This window comes from Anastrepha obliqua, chromosome 4 (assembly GCF_027943255.1).
Source record: "Anastrepha obliqua isolate idAnaObli1 chromosome 4, idAnaObli1_1.0, whole genome shotgun sequence".
NCBI lineage: Eukaryota > Metazoa > Arthropoda > Insecta > Diptera > Tephritidae > Anastrepha > Anastrepha obliqua.
The window spans coordinates 4,304,693-4,317,103 of NC_072895.1; positions in this window are offsets into that span (position 1 = coordinate 4,304,693).

The following is a 12,411-nucleotide window of genomic DNA, read 5'->3' on the forward strand; positions in this document are numbered from 1 at the left end:
CTGTATTGCTGCCCCTACAACATACATCCCTTTTTTGACACGCCAGCCAATATTATTTACCCACTAATCATTTGTGATACTATAAAGTATAGTAAGTGAGTAATCACTTTTCCAACTCAGCAATCGACCAGCCAACTTCAACGTTCCTAAACACAAACCAAAGCCCCACAACCAATTCAATGAAAGTGGCAGCGAAAATGACCCGTTTTATGACTCAATTATGGCCAACTTGAAAAACTGAGATTGCCTCTGCGACGGAAAGTAAAAGTGACAATAAAACCAAAATAGGAAAAAAGTCAAACCAAATAACAATGTCAAGCACTTAAGCAACGTGTAAAGTTTTCGTATTGTTTAGAGCAAAGCAAATAAAAAACAAAAACAAAACAGAATAAAAAAAGTTTAAAAATATGAGGATATAGAATGGCCAAAAATTATAGCAATAAGCGAAAGGCCAGCAAATTGATAGCAATTGAAATGAAAGTGAAAACTTCACACATTTCGGTGTTGGTTTTGTTGTCGGGCATTTACGAGTTTCATGTACATATATTTAAATTTTTTTATATTATTATTTTTTGTGGTTTTGTTGTTATATTTTGATTGCTAGCGTTGAGTGGCCGTCTCGCCGGCGTTGGTCAACAACAGCACTCATTTTTGACCAAAATTGCTATGCGGTGCGGGGGCAATTTAAATGTCGTTATAGTTTTGTGTTGTTGCTGTTGCTGTTTTTATTTTCGTTGCTGCTCTTGCAATTGTTTTTAACTTGGTTGATTATCGCTCATGAAAGCATGAATGAATGTTGAGTAAAGTTTTCTGGTAACTACTTTTGTGCCAGTAATTTAAGGTAGTTTAATTTTAATGTTTGTTGTTGTTTTGTGCAGTTGGTTTGAAAACAACTATAAATAAAAATACAATTACACTTTCGTGTCTCTTTTTCTGCGTGTATACGTAAAAAGAGGAGGTTCTCTGTTCCGGTGATGATGTTTTTGATGCAGGTTCAACTATTTTTGGCTTAGAATTGAGTGAATTGAAATGTAATGATAAATTAAGACTTCATGGACATGATTACCAAAGAACACATCAACCACACTGGACAGCTTTACAGCTCAGGGTGAGTTTTAGCTTCGTTCACGATTCGTTTCCATGCCCCTTGATCCTCGGTAACAGTTCTCCAGTTTCTAGCAATCCAGTGTTCTAAGGTCGTTCTGTGAGAATTTTCCAGATTCTTTGGTAAATCTGTAAATATCCTCCAATTTAAAGAACGAATATTACTCATTCTCACGAAATCGAAACCCAAAACCCTGCTCTATCAAAAGCAGGTCGCTAACAGAGAAAGTGCTCAGTGCTATTTGCCTCCTCCAAGCAAGATAGGCACATTGGGTGTTCAATGATTCCAATGGTGGTCAATGCTGACCCCATGGGTTGTGTCCTGTAACAATACCGACCATCAACTGAACGTCTTTCCTTCCAAGTTTTAGTAGAAAGTTTGACAGTTTTCTGTTCGGAGCCCGAATGGTAGTCATGCACCAACCTATTCGGCGCTCGAGGTCCATTAGAACTTGTTGAAGCCATGTTTGTGTTGGACGTCCTCATGCTTTAGGCGCTACGGGCTTGTCATCTCTCATGCGCGTAATATGACCAAACCATGGCAGCCTTTGGGATTTTACGTATTTCACATTGTCCTCGCCATTACATAGCTGTGACAAATCTTCATTGTAGCGTGTCCGGTAGATATCATCTTGCAGTCGTAGCGGACCAAGCACCCTTCGCAGCACTTTTCGTTCGAATACTCTTGTGGCACAATTCACCTTTAGAAGTCAGCACTCACAGCTGTACGCAAGAACTGCCCGTATTATTGACTGGTGTAGACATAGTTTTCAATCCCTCGTAAGAAGTTTAGATTTTAATGGTTTGGCATGAGCGAAATATGCTCTGTTTCCTGCCGCAATCCTGCTTTGTATTTTGTCGTGTGAGCTATTGTCGTTTTGTATCGTGGCGCCCGGATACATAAATGAGTGTACGTCCTCGAAACGGTGAGTGCTAATTACCATATCTTCTGGCCGTCTGCTCTCCACCTTGCGTGACAACTTCAGATATTTGGTTCTTTTCTGCAATGATTTAGAGTCCTACGGTTTCAGCACTTTTCTCGATGTTGAGAAAACGTTCGGCCAGGTATTTTTTATTTCGCGCTATTATCGCGATGTCATCGGCATTTGCAATGGTTAACCCTGAGCGGGTAAAGAAATTGCTAAAATTTGCCCCATCTCTAATTGCGTAATGCAGTAGCAAGTTGAAAACGGTTGTAGGGAGAGAGTCGCCTTGTTTGACTTGGCCAAAGAACCCATAGTGAATTAAAATTAAACGATCCTGAAATTCAAATTGAAATACACTAAGCGACATGTTGTTTAGTCACTGCCTACCTCCGTCCCATATGAAGCTTAATGATATCATAAGATTGTTCGGGAGTTATAGCAGGAAAAGTGTCCTCAAATCTTCAAAACCTAGTTAATAATAATTATATACTTCACTGATCTGTTTTACGCAGTAGGAGAGATATGGGGAAGTCTAACATTTGGAAAGAAGTCTGTTGATAGGGGCGTGATGGTATTTGAAGTGGCTTTTACGTCTAACTCCTCTATCAAAATGTCCTCAGTTAATTAAAAATATGCAATATGTAGGGCACGAGCCGTCAAAAAACAAAACAAAAATATCCCGACCTGAATCATATATCTACCTATGTACGAGGGTCGTTTGAAAAGCCCGTGCAAAGTCAGAGCGATGGCATGCCTGGCGCATATCGAGGCTATTTTTACTTAGTAGCATCTCTTGGAAGAACCCAGCCCAAGTTTCAGCCAGATCAGTCTATTACTTTATGTTTGGCATTCATTTGAATCGAGGAAGTCAAAAGTTTTTCCTTTCACATCACGACAACGCTCCAGTTCACGCCTTAGCAGTTGTGATCACGAAATTAATGGAAGTGGGGTGAAACGGATCCGTTTTCCAAACTTCGTTTTCTCGGATCTCTCTGACAACTATTTGTAGAAAAAACGTTCGGGTGATGGTCGGTATTATTACAGGACACAACCCAATATGACCACTATTGGAATCATTGATGACCCGATTTGCCTGTCTTGCTCAGAGGAGTCGGAAAGCACTGAGCAGCTTCTCTCTGAGTGTTCTGAGTTTGCTAGAGCAAGGCTACTAATTTTGGGTTCTGATGTCAAGAGAACGAGTAAAATTCGTTCTCTCAAACTGGAGGATATTTTCAGATTTGCCAAAGAATCTGGAAAATTTTCACAGGACTAGTTATCTCTGTCTCTGTCTCTATTCTATCTTACCTCTTTCTTTCTGCCACTTTTCTTCTTTCCTCCTTGCCAATCAACGCTTTTACTTTCCAGAGCTTCAAGGGGCTTTTTTATAGCCTGAATGTTTTGGAGTCAACATGCTTTCGGTGCGTCTTGGCTCGTCTTTTTCAAATTTCAGCAATTGATGGTAGTTCATCTATCTCTTATTTGCGTTATTTATTTGTACTCCGCTCTTATTTGTGTTATTTATCAATGATATCAAAAGTCTTTTAATAGTGATGACCTTAAAGTCTTCTCAGTGATCAAGACTCAAGCGCCATTAAACTGCAAGCTGATATTGAAAGGCTTTACTTGTGGTGCCAGAAATCACGTCTTTGGCTGCACTTGTCCAAGTGCTTTCAAATGTCTTACTCGAAAATAACCAACATTGTGCGTACTAAGTTCTACCTTTCGACTTGTGGTCTTTAGTGTGTTAGTGAGTTTAAGGACCTTGGCGCTGCCTTTGATAACAACTTTTCTTTTAATAACCGAATTAATTATATTACTTCAAAATTTTTCTTCTTGTTGCGTTTCGTCACTAAGTTCTCTGATCCCTATACCATCAAGTTACTCTGTTAGGTCTCGTTCAGGATGTGCCGTTTTTATTTGGAGGCCATGAAGTCAGCAAGCTATCAATAGAATCGAACGTGTGCAAAAAATTTGTTGCAAATATGCCCTTCGGTCTCTGAATTTTATTGATCCCATGCCATCATATTCTGCTCATCTCATGTTTATAAGTCTCAAGAACGTAGCAATATGAAGGTCTATACGTTTTTTACTCATAATACTCGTAATATTATTACTGAGTCATTGATAGCTCCTACTTGCTAGAAAGGATTGAATTTGTTCTATATCAAGTTCCCAGGAAGCTCTACTCTTTTTATGGGGAAGTTGTTAAAACTAAGTATGCCAGTAATGGCGGCATTTCCATTTTGTGGGGAAAACACTAAGGCGCACGCCACAAATAGGAGGAGGAGCTCGGCCAAACACCCAAAAAAGGTACACGCGCCAATTATATATATATATATATTATAAAGGATGTTTTTTTAGAGGTTAGGTTTTCAAGTTGGCACTACTTTTTTCATAGATGGTCTTTTTGACAGCTGTCACTTGATTTATGCTCAGTTTGGTTTGCCATTTCATAATGAATAGACTTACACCTGAACAACGTTTGCAAATCGTGCAAATTTATTACGAAAATAATGGTTCGGTTCGCGCGGTTCGAAAATAATGGTTTTTGTTCAGCGATGAAGCTCACTTTTGGTTGAATGGGTAGGTAGGTAGGTAGGTAGGGTGGTTGTCGTGAGACACACTTAGACCTTCGGCAGGTCCATTGTGATACCACTGGAGCTTATCCTTACTCTACGTGTTCCCTTTCAAACCATCCGGTTGCTTTAATAAACGAGCAGAGCTTCGTTAGTTTTAGATGCGCTATATCCGCTACATCGGTTAGAAATGCTGTATCGAGGGTGCGCAGCCTTCTCCTAGCTAGGCTTTCACACTCACATAAAAGGTGTCTGACTATTTCCTCTTCTTCTGTATTTAGACAGCTTCTACAGAAATCGAAGTAAGGTAGTCCTAACCTTCTAGCGTGGCTGCCTATTAAACAATGACCTGTTAATACACCTATCATTTTTCTTATAGATTCCCTGTTGAATCTTAGCAAGATCTTCGATCGACCGCTGTTCCAGTTCGGCCATGTCTGTCTGCTTAGTTCGCATGTTGTGAGGTTTTGCCAGATTGTATTTACCTTTTTGATGGTTTCCCTGTCTATAAGTAATTTACAAGTGGCTATAGGCATGGGTATCAGCGCCTTATCCGGTTCGAGATCGAGCGTTGTACCGGCTCTTGCAAGTTCATCCGCCTTACAATTTCCTGGAATGTCCCTGTGGCCTGGTACCCAGATAAGGTGCACCTTGTAGCACTTAGATACGTCATCTAGTAGTTTAAAACATTCTAGAACTGTTTTTGACGAGTGCGTTTTTGATTCCAGCGCTTTTATTGCTGCTTGACTGTCCGAGTAAATGAAGATTTCATTTGTGGATAATACTCTCGTTTTTATTTCTTTAAGCCCCTCTTTTATGGCAGTGACTTCCGCCTGAAATACACTGCAATGATCAGGTAAGCGAAATGATTGGCGTACTCCGAGTTTGTCGGAGTAGACCCCTCCACCTACTTTATTATCCAGTTTTGAGCCATCTGTGTAGATGTTTAAGTCATTTATCTTAACAATGAGCCCGTTATCCCATTCCTCTTTGAAAGGAAATACTGTGACGAAGGATTTATTAAAATTGATGTCCTTGGTCCTACAGAAATCCGTTGTGTTGGGAATGCAGGGGAATTGTTCTAAAAAGGGAGTGTCCTCTTCGGTTCGTTCTGAGTAGGCCGATTTCTCTTAGTCTGAGAGTTGCTTTGGCAGCTGTTTGCTTACCGTACTGCTCTATTGGTAAAATGTTGAGCATGATATTTAGTGCATCTGTGGGTGTGGTTCTGAGGGCCCCACAGATGCAAAGACTGGCCATTCTTTGTACGTGTGCCATGGTTCTTTTAATGTACAATTTATCTAAAGCTGGCCACCATACTAATATGCCGTATGTTAGGATAGGTCTGACAATTGCCGTGTACAACCAGTATACGATAGATGGGGAGAGACCCCAACTTAGTCCTATCAGCTGTTTACAAGAGTATAGTGCTATTGTCGCCCTTTTTACTCTATCTTCGACATTTGCCTTCCATGTTAGCTTTCGGTCTAGTATTAGACCTAGGTTGAATGGGTATGTCAATAAGCAAAATTGTCGCATTTGGAGTGAACATAATCCACAAGCCATTGCTGAGACGCCGTTACATCCTCAAAAAGTTACTGTTTGGTGTGCTCTATGGACAGAAGCCGGCCATAATGTTACAGTCAATGGAGAGCGCTATAGAGCTATGATTAATGACTTTTTCGTGCCTGAATTGGACGATGTTGATGACGGCGCTACATGCCATACAGCCAACGCAACAATCGATTTATTGAAGGAAACTTTTGGTGAGCGCATTATCTCGCGATTGTGCGATATAACACCGCTGGACTATTTCTTGTGGGGCTATGTGAAGTCGCTTGTCTACGCAGATAAGCCCGAGACGATTGACGTCTTGGAAGAGAATATTCGGCGCGTTATTGCTGACATACGGCCCCAATTGCTGCAAAAAGTGGTCGAAAATTGGGCCTCTCGGCTGGAATTTATTCGAGCCAGCCGCGGCGGCCACTTGCCCGAAATCATTTTTAAAACATAATGGCAAACCCTTATCTTTATAATAAAGCTAAATTCTTGGCCATAACATTAAATTATATACGTTTTATTTCATCTTGAAAACCTAACCTCTAAAAAAAACACCCTTTATATGCCAGTAATGCTGCCCTTACCCGCGCTATATGTGAATGAAATTCCATTAACAATGAAGTTGTTCTTGAGTTTTCGCATTCAAGACTTGTTTTTTGCACCTTCCGTTGTGCACGTGGGTCTGACTAGACTTCTTCGGCTTTGGACGTGAATTCAAAATATTTCTTTTATAGCAAACGACTTGAGCTTCCCGGTAGCTTTCTAAAATTTAATTTTCTATCGATTTATGGATATAACCTTTTAAAAAGGATGAATAAGGCCAGATCCGGGTGCTCAACCGAACGTCCTAAAAAGGGTGTCCAACAGAGGGTTAAATCTTTCGAATTCCATATTATATAAGTATCCAATCCGAATTCCATTAATCTAAGTCACTTTTGTATCATAGCCGGTAAGAATAGAAATTCATAGACTTACAGTCTGTGTTAAAAGAAAAGAACCGGTTTTCTTCTGTAACTTCAAGATATATTTCGTTCTGCTTTTTGCTGCGTAATAGCTCCACTCAAGGGCTATGACGTCAGTGCTAACTCAGGTTAGCGTCGTTCGAAACTTCCCCGTAAACGCAATCAAACAAAAATTAGTGGAAAGTAAGCGAAGCGTTTCGAGGTGGTATTTTTATGCACGCTTCGAAAGGATTGAAACCATCTTACGCCGCGCCTGCAAAAGTGTTTAAAAAATCAAAAAAGGTTGTTGTGATGTGGAATCTGCGGAATAAATGGTACAAAAATGTTGATGGCTTTTCTGAGGGGCTTGAAGCGAGTGACGACAAAAAAGCAGGATAAAGTGATCGTCCCACTTTTTAAGCGGGGCCCTTCTTTGCGACTATGCCAAGCACGATCAGTTCTTGCTAAAAAGGGAATAGATGTGAGTATCAACACCTTCGAACGACGACTGAAGGAGGTGAACATATCCTACCGTCCCACATCGTCAAAACCACTACTCTCAGAAAAACACATTGAGAAACAGCAAAACAAGAAAATGGCATCACAGTAATGGACTGGCATTCCCAGTCCCCAGATGCCAACCCCATTGAAAATGTGTAGGAAACTATGAAAACGCATCTTGCCGGAAGGCCAGTCCATGATTGAAAGCAACTCGTGCGTCATGTTCGCGAAATCTGGTCCTGCTTGTCGACGAGCTACGCAGAAAAGCTGGTTCAAAGCAGGCCGAGAAGATGCCAGCTTATATTCGACAACGATGAGGCTACACGGCTTATTGAGTGATTGCGACTAGTAGTTTTGTACATACTTTCATGTAACAAAATTTGTAAATATATATCTTTTATACTTCATGAATAATCGCGGTTCTTTTTTTCTGACACAAACTGTAAATACAAAAACCTTGTAAATAAATAAATAAACACTACAACGACTACAGAAACCAGTTTTGTTGGCTGCATTGTTTTCTTAAAAGGGTTTCGGTATTATGTTAATACATTTCTGCTTTCATGAGTCTACGAAAGTCATCCATTTAGAGTAAACCATTTTCGCGATCTGCTTGTTAGCTCGCTTAAGTTTTTGTTTAAGTGACTTTTTGTTCGGTTTTTGCTTTTTGCTGACATTGTTGTTGGTAACGTTGTCGCTCTTGTCGACTGCTGGCGTAAATAAAATTGATGGTGACTTGAACTCCGACGAATTGGTGTAATTTTCATTACCAACAACAATACAAATAACAATAATTTAAGTATGCTTTAGATTCAACTCGTGTGGCTAATGTTTGCAGTGTTGTTGCAGTTGTTGTCGCGCTCTCACCGCGTTCGATAACAACAATAATCATGCGAATAATGATAGCAATGATGAGCCAATTGCTGCGGTTGAAGTGTGCCGGGTCTGCTGACGATGTGTCGATGTGCCGATGCACATGATGTGTTGACTGTCTGTCTCAGCCCCTACCCCTGCCTCTGCCTCTACTTTTGTCCGACTACCAACCTGCCCCACATTCCACCAGCACCCGCAATCGCATCGACTACACGCTGGAATGTGGCATGGAATAATGTTGACGATAATGGCGGTCGGTGGCATAAAGCACGGCACTCTAGTTATTGTTAAGGCCGGTTGGTGTGATTAGTATTGATGTTGCTGCTGTTGGTGTTGTTGTTGCGCCATACACGAGAAGTGATTACATTTAAGTGGCACCAGAAACGCATACAAAGCAGCATTAGGCGGCACACTTACACGCACCCTTGCAGCAAATTAACGTAAATAAGCCCCTATCTAAGTAATGTACGTACGTGTATGTATATATACTTATATACACATACACACAAATACATGCATGCATTACATGAATATGCATTTTTTTTATGCCGCATGTTCCTCCTCACCTCGTACGCACGACGATTGGCGCATCAATTTTATGCCTCAACTGCGCATATGCGACTGCAATCATCAACGACTGCAGTAGCAGCCTCATCGCTAACAACAATAAAAACAACAACTAAACTATTGGCGTCACGATCGCTAGTCGATTTAAAGAATCGTCACTACCTTCAAGTCACTATAATCACGAACTACTCGTGTTTGGCTCTCAGCACTAAGCCACCACCGACGCAGTCATCCCGTCATCTTCCGATTCCCACTTCAGCTTAGTACTTTTTGCGCGCAGCTCTGCTGCATTCCACCATAACACTGTAATTCTAAATTACTATCAGCCTGCTAAACAAAAAAACAAACGTGGAAGAAATTTCCCCAACAACATTCAGCTCTGCGGCTCGCACATCGATGGGTAGCTTAGGAAATGAGCTTTGAAACGCACACGTCGAACAACATCGCGCCAACTAACAACTTAATGACATAATTTGGTGAATGATTGACATTAGCTACAACAACAACACTCATGCACATGCAATGCTGATTTTTTCATGTAATGTGCGGATATCTCATTTTATTTCATTTAAATGTGTGGATCTATGGAAGTGCGTTTGCATGCGACATTGCCGCTGCGAAGGTAACAAATTAATAAGGCACTCCGCCTTTTCTGATCTTACCTTTTCATGTATTTGGTGAAGAGAAAGGCCAAAGTCAATTGGTTAAAATATTAATCAATGTTGTGAAGCTGTCCTTGGCGGTATAAGTGTCTGCATTTTGGGCGTTTGGCCGAGGAGAAGGTTCTATTTGTAGTTGGCGTCTTGATGTTTATCCACAAATGGCCAGCGGCTGTAGCCGAGTGGGTAGGTGCTTCACTACCATTCGGAAGTGCACAGACTCGACGCTCTGGACGTTAAAAACGTCCACATAAAAGTAGGGCTCCTAGTTATAATATCAGAGTAATTGGGAGCTACTTTTGGGACCGTAAACTGAGGTTTAGAACCGAAAGGCATTGACGAGTACAATGTAACAACAGGTGTCCCCCAAGGATCAGTTTTAAGCCCATTGCCATGGATATGCCTCCTAGAACGGAAATCCTTGGATTCGCGAATAATATCGCGGTGGTAATAGAGTCCAAACACATCCAAGATATTGAGAGAATCGCCACCGAATCAGTAAGTAGGATCAAGGCTTGGTTGACGTCCATGAACCTGGAATTAGTTGAGCACTAAACTGATGTGGTTCTAATAAGCAGCAGAAAGGCAGTAGAGTCTATGATGGTAAAAGTTGGGACTGTAACTGTCAATTCAAAACCCGCCATCTGCAGAATATTCTGGCCAAACACCATCAGTATCGACGCACTGTGGAGATTAACGAATGATTTATGAGTGACGAACCCATTCTTAGGCAAATCAAATGCAAAAAGGGGCGATGGATAGGTCACACATTGAGAAAACCACCAGACAGCATCACGGGAATGGCTCTGGACTGGAACCCGCAAGGGAGCAGAGGTCATGGTAGTCCAAAAAACACTTGGAGAAGGTCGATGCTGCGCTAACTAGCAGATGCCGACATCTCATGGGAAGGTGCAAAAACAGCAGCACAGAACCGTGTGCGATGGAAGAGTCTTGTTGAGGCCCTGTGCTCCCGACAGGAGTGAACAAGCAAAAAATTATAAAATACTTAGGGGGGATGTATTCTAGTCGTCTTAACTTAAAAACGCACCTAGAATACGCTGTGATGAAGGCATCGAGTGTGCAGCCCTGTCTGGCACGAATAATGCCAAACGACGGTGGCCCTCGTTATAGCAAAAGAATACTACATAGCAGGGTTTTTAGCTCAGCCCTTTTGTACGCGGCACCGATCTGGGCTGATGCAATGCACACAAATAGCTACGGAAAAAAGCTGATAGTCGTCTATCGGCTAAGCGCGTTGCCGGCTATCTGCGGCTTCCGTACAATTTCTGATGATGTCATTGCAGGACTAATCCCAGTAGACATCCTGGCTAAAGAAATGCAGACATTATTTATAAGACTATCCGAATTCGACGGTAGAGCATAATAAAGGCGGCGTTCTATCGCCCACTGGCAGGACTAGTTTAACAGGTCCCCTAAGGGTAAATGGACGCACGAACTAATACCCATTCTTACAAAGTGGGTAAAAAGGGACCATGAGGGAACCAAATACCACCTAACTCAATTCCTTTCAGGGCACGAGGTATTTAGAAAATACCTCCACAGATTTGACCATGACAGTTCACCAAACTGCCCAACCTGCACGGAGAGGGAAGAAGATGTTGAACACGTCTTGCTGCAATGCCCACGCTATACTCCCGAAACCTTTAAAATTTTAAGCGGAAAATTTATTATGGATTTTATGCTGAAATCAGCTAATAGCTGGAAGAGATTCTGGGCGCATGTAACACATACATATCCATTTTGATTTAAGGCACGCAGCTTCGCAGGCGTCAACAATAATTAGGAGCCTTTCAGCTAACCAACCCCGTGTGGTGGTTATCTTTTTAGCAGCTCCGTGGGTAGAGTGGTAGATAGTGGGGAGGTGTTTGGTACGTAGGTGTAGCTGTGAGGCTGTAAGTTATACAAGGCCGGTATAGGAGTACTCATGAGAGTTTCCTCTTCACGGGCGTCATCCCTGAAAAAAATTTCAAATCTGTATGCATGAAACACCAAATTATAAAAAAGGTTTTTTCTAATGGTGGTCCCTCCATTTATGGAACAACAAAGTTGTCGTTATACATTTTTTTATTATGAAACTTTCATAATTGTTCGTCCTTTTTCCAAAGAAATTGCCTTTGAGGTTTTAACGTTTTTTGCTTTGGCACCATACCTTACCAGTACTATTTCAGAAAAGCGTAAATGTATTTGAGAAAAACACAAATGTACTTCCATTCTACTTATAGTAATGTGCAAATTTCTGAGAGTAGACCGAAATATATAATATATTTTTTTTCGGACCAAATAAGTAACCAAGTTATAACGGATTACAAAGCAGCACTTCCAAAGCAGCACTTCCAAAGTTGCGTATTTATTAAAAATAGAACGCAAATCTGAAAAGAAACTGATGAATAGAGAGAAGTAGAGCGCGAGCATAATCTATTGTAGCAATACCATCCTTTGCCCGACGAATAGCAACTTTTAAATATTACAAACACATCGCCCATTCATCGCAGGAAGTGCCCCAGAGGAAGTTTTTATCATAAACTTTCAATCGCATTCAGCATCAGGCATTACCCTTCTAGACATTGGAGAGAGGCTAATCCACTACAACAAACTTCCTCTAGTCCTGCATGGTTAAGTGGATTGTCGCATGCAATGACCAAATTCATCAAGTCGTTGTCTAAAGTTCGCCACTTCTTTAAAAGTT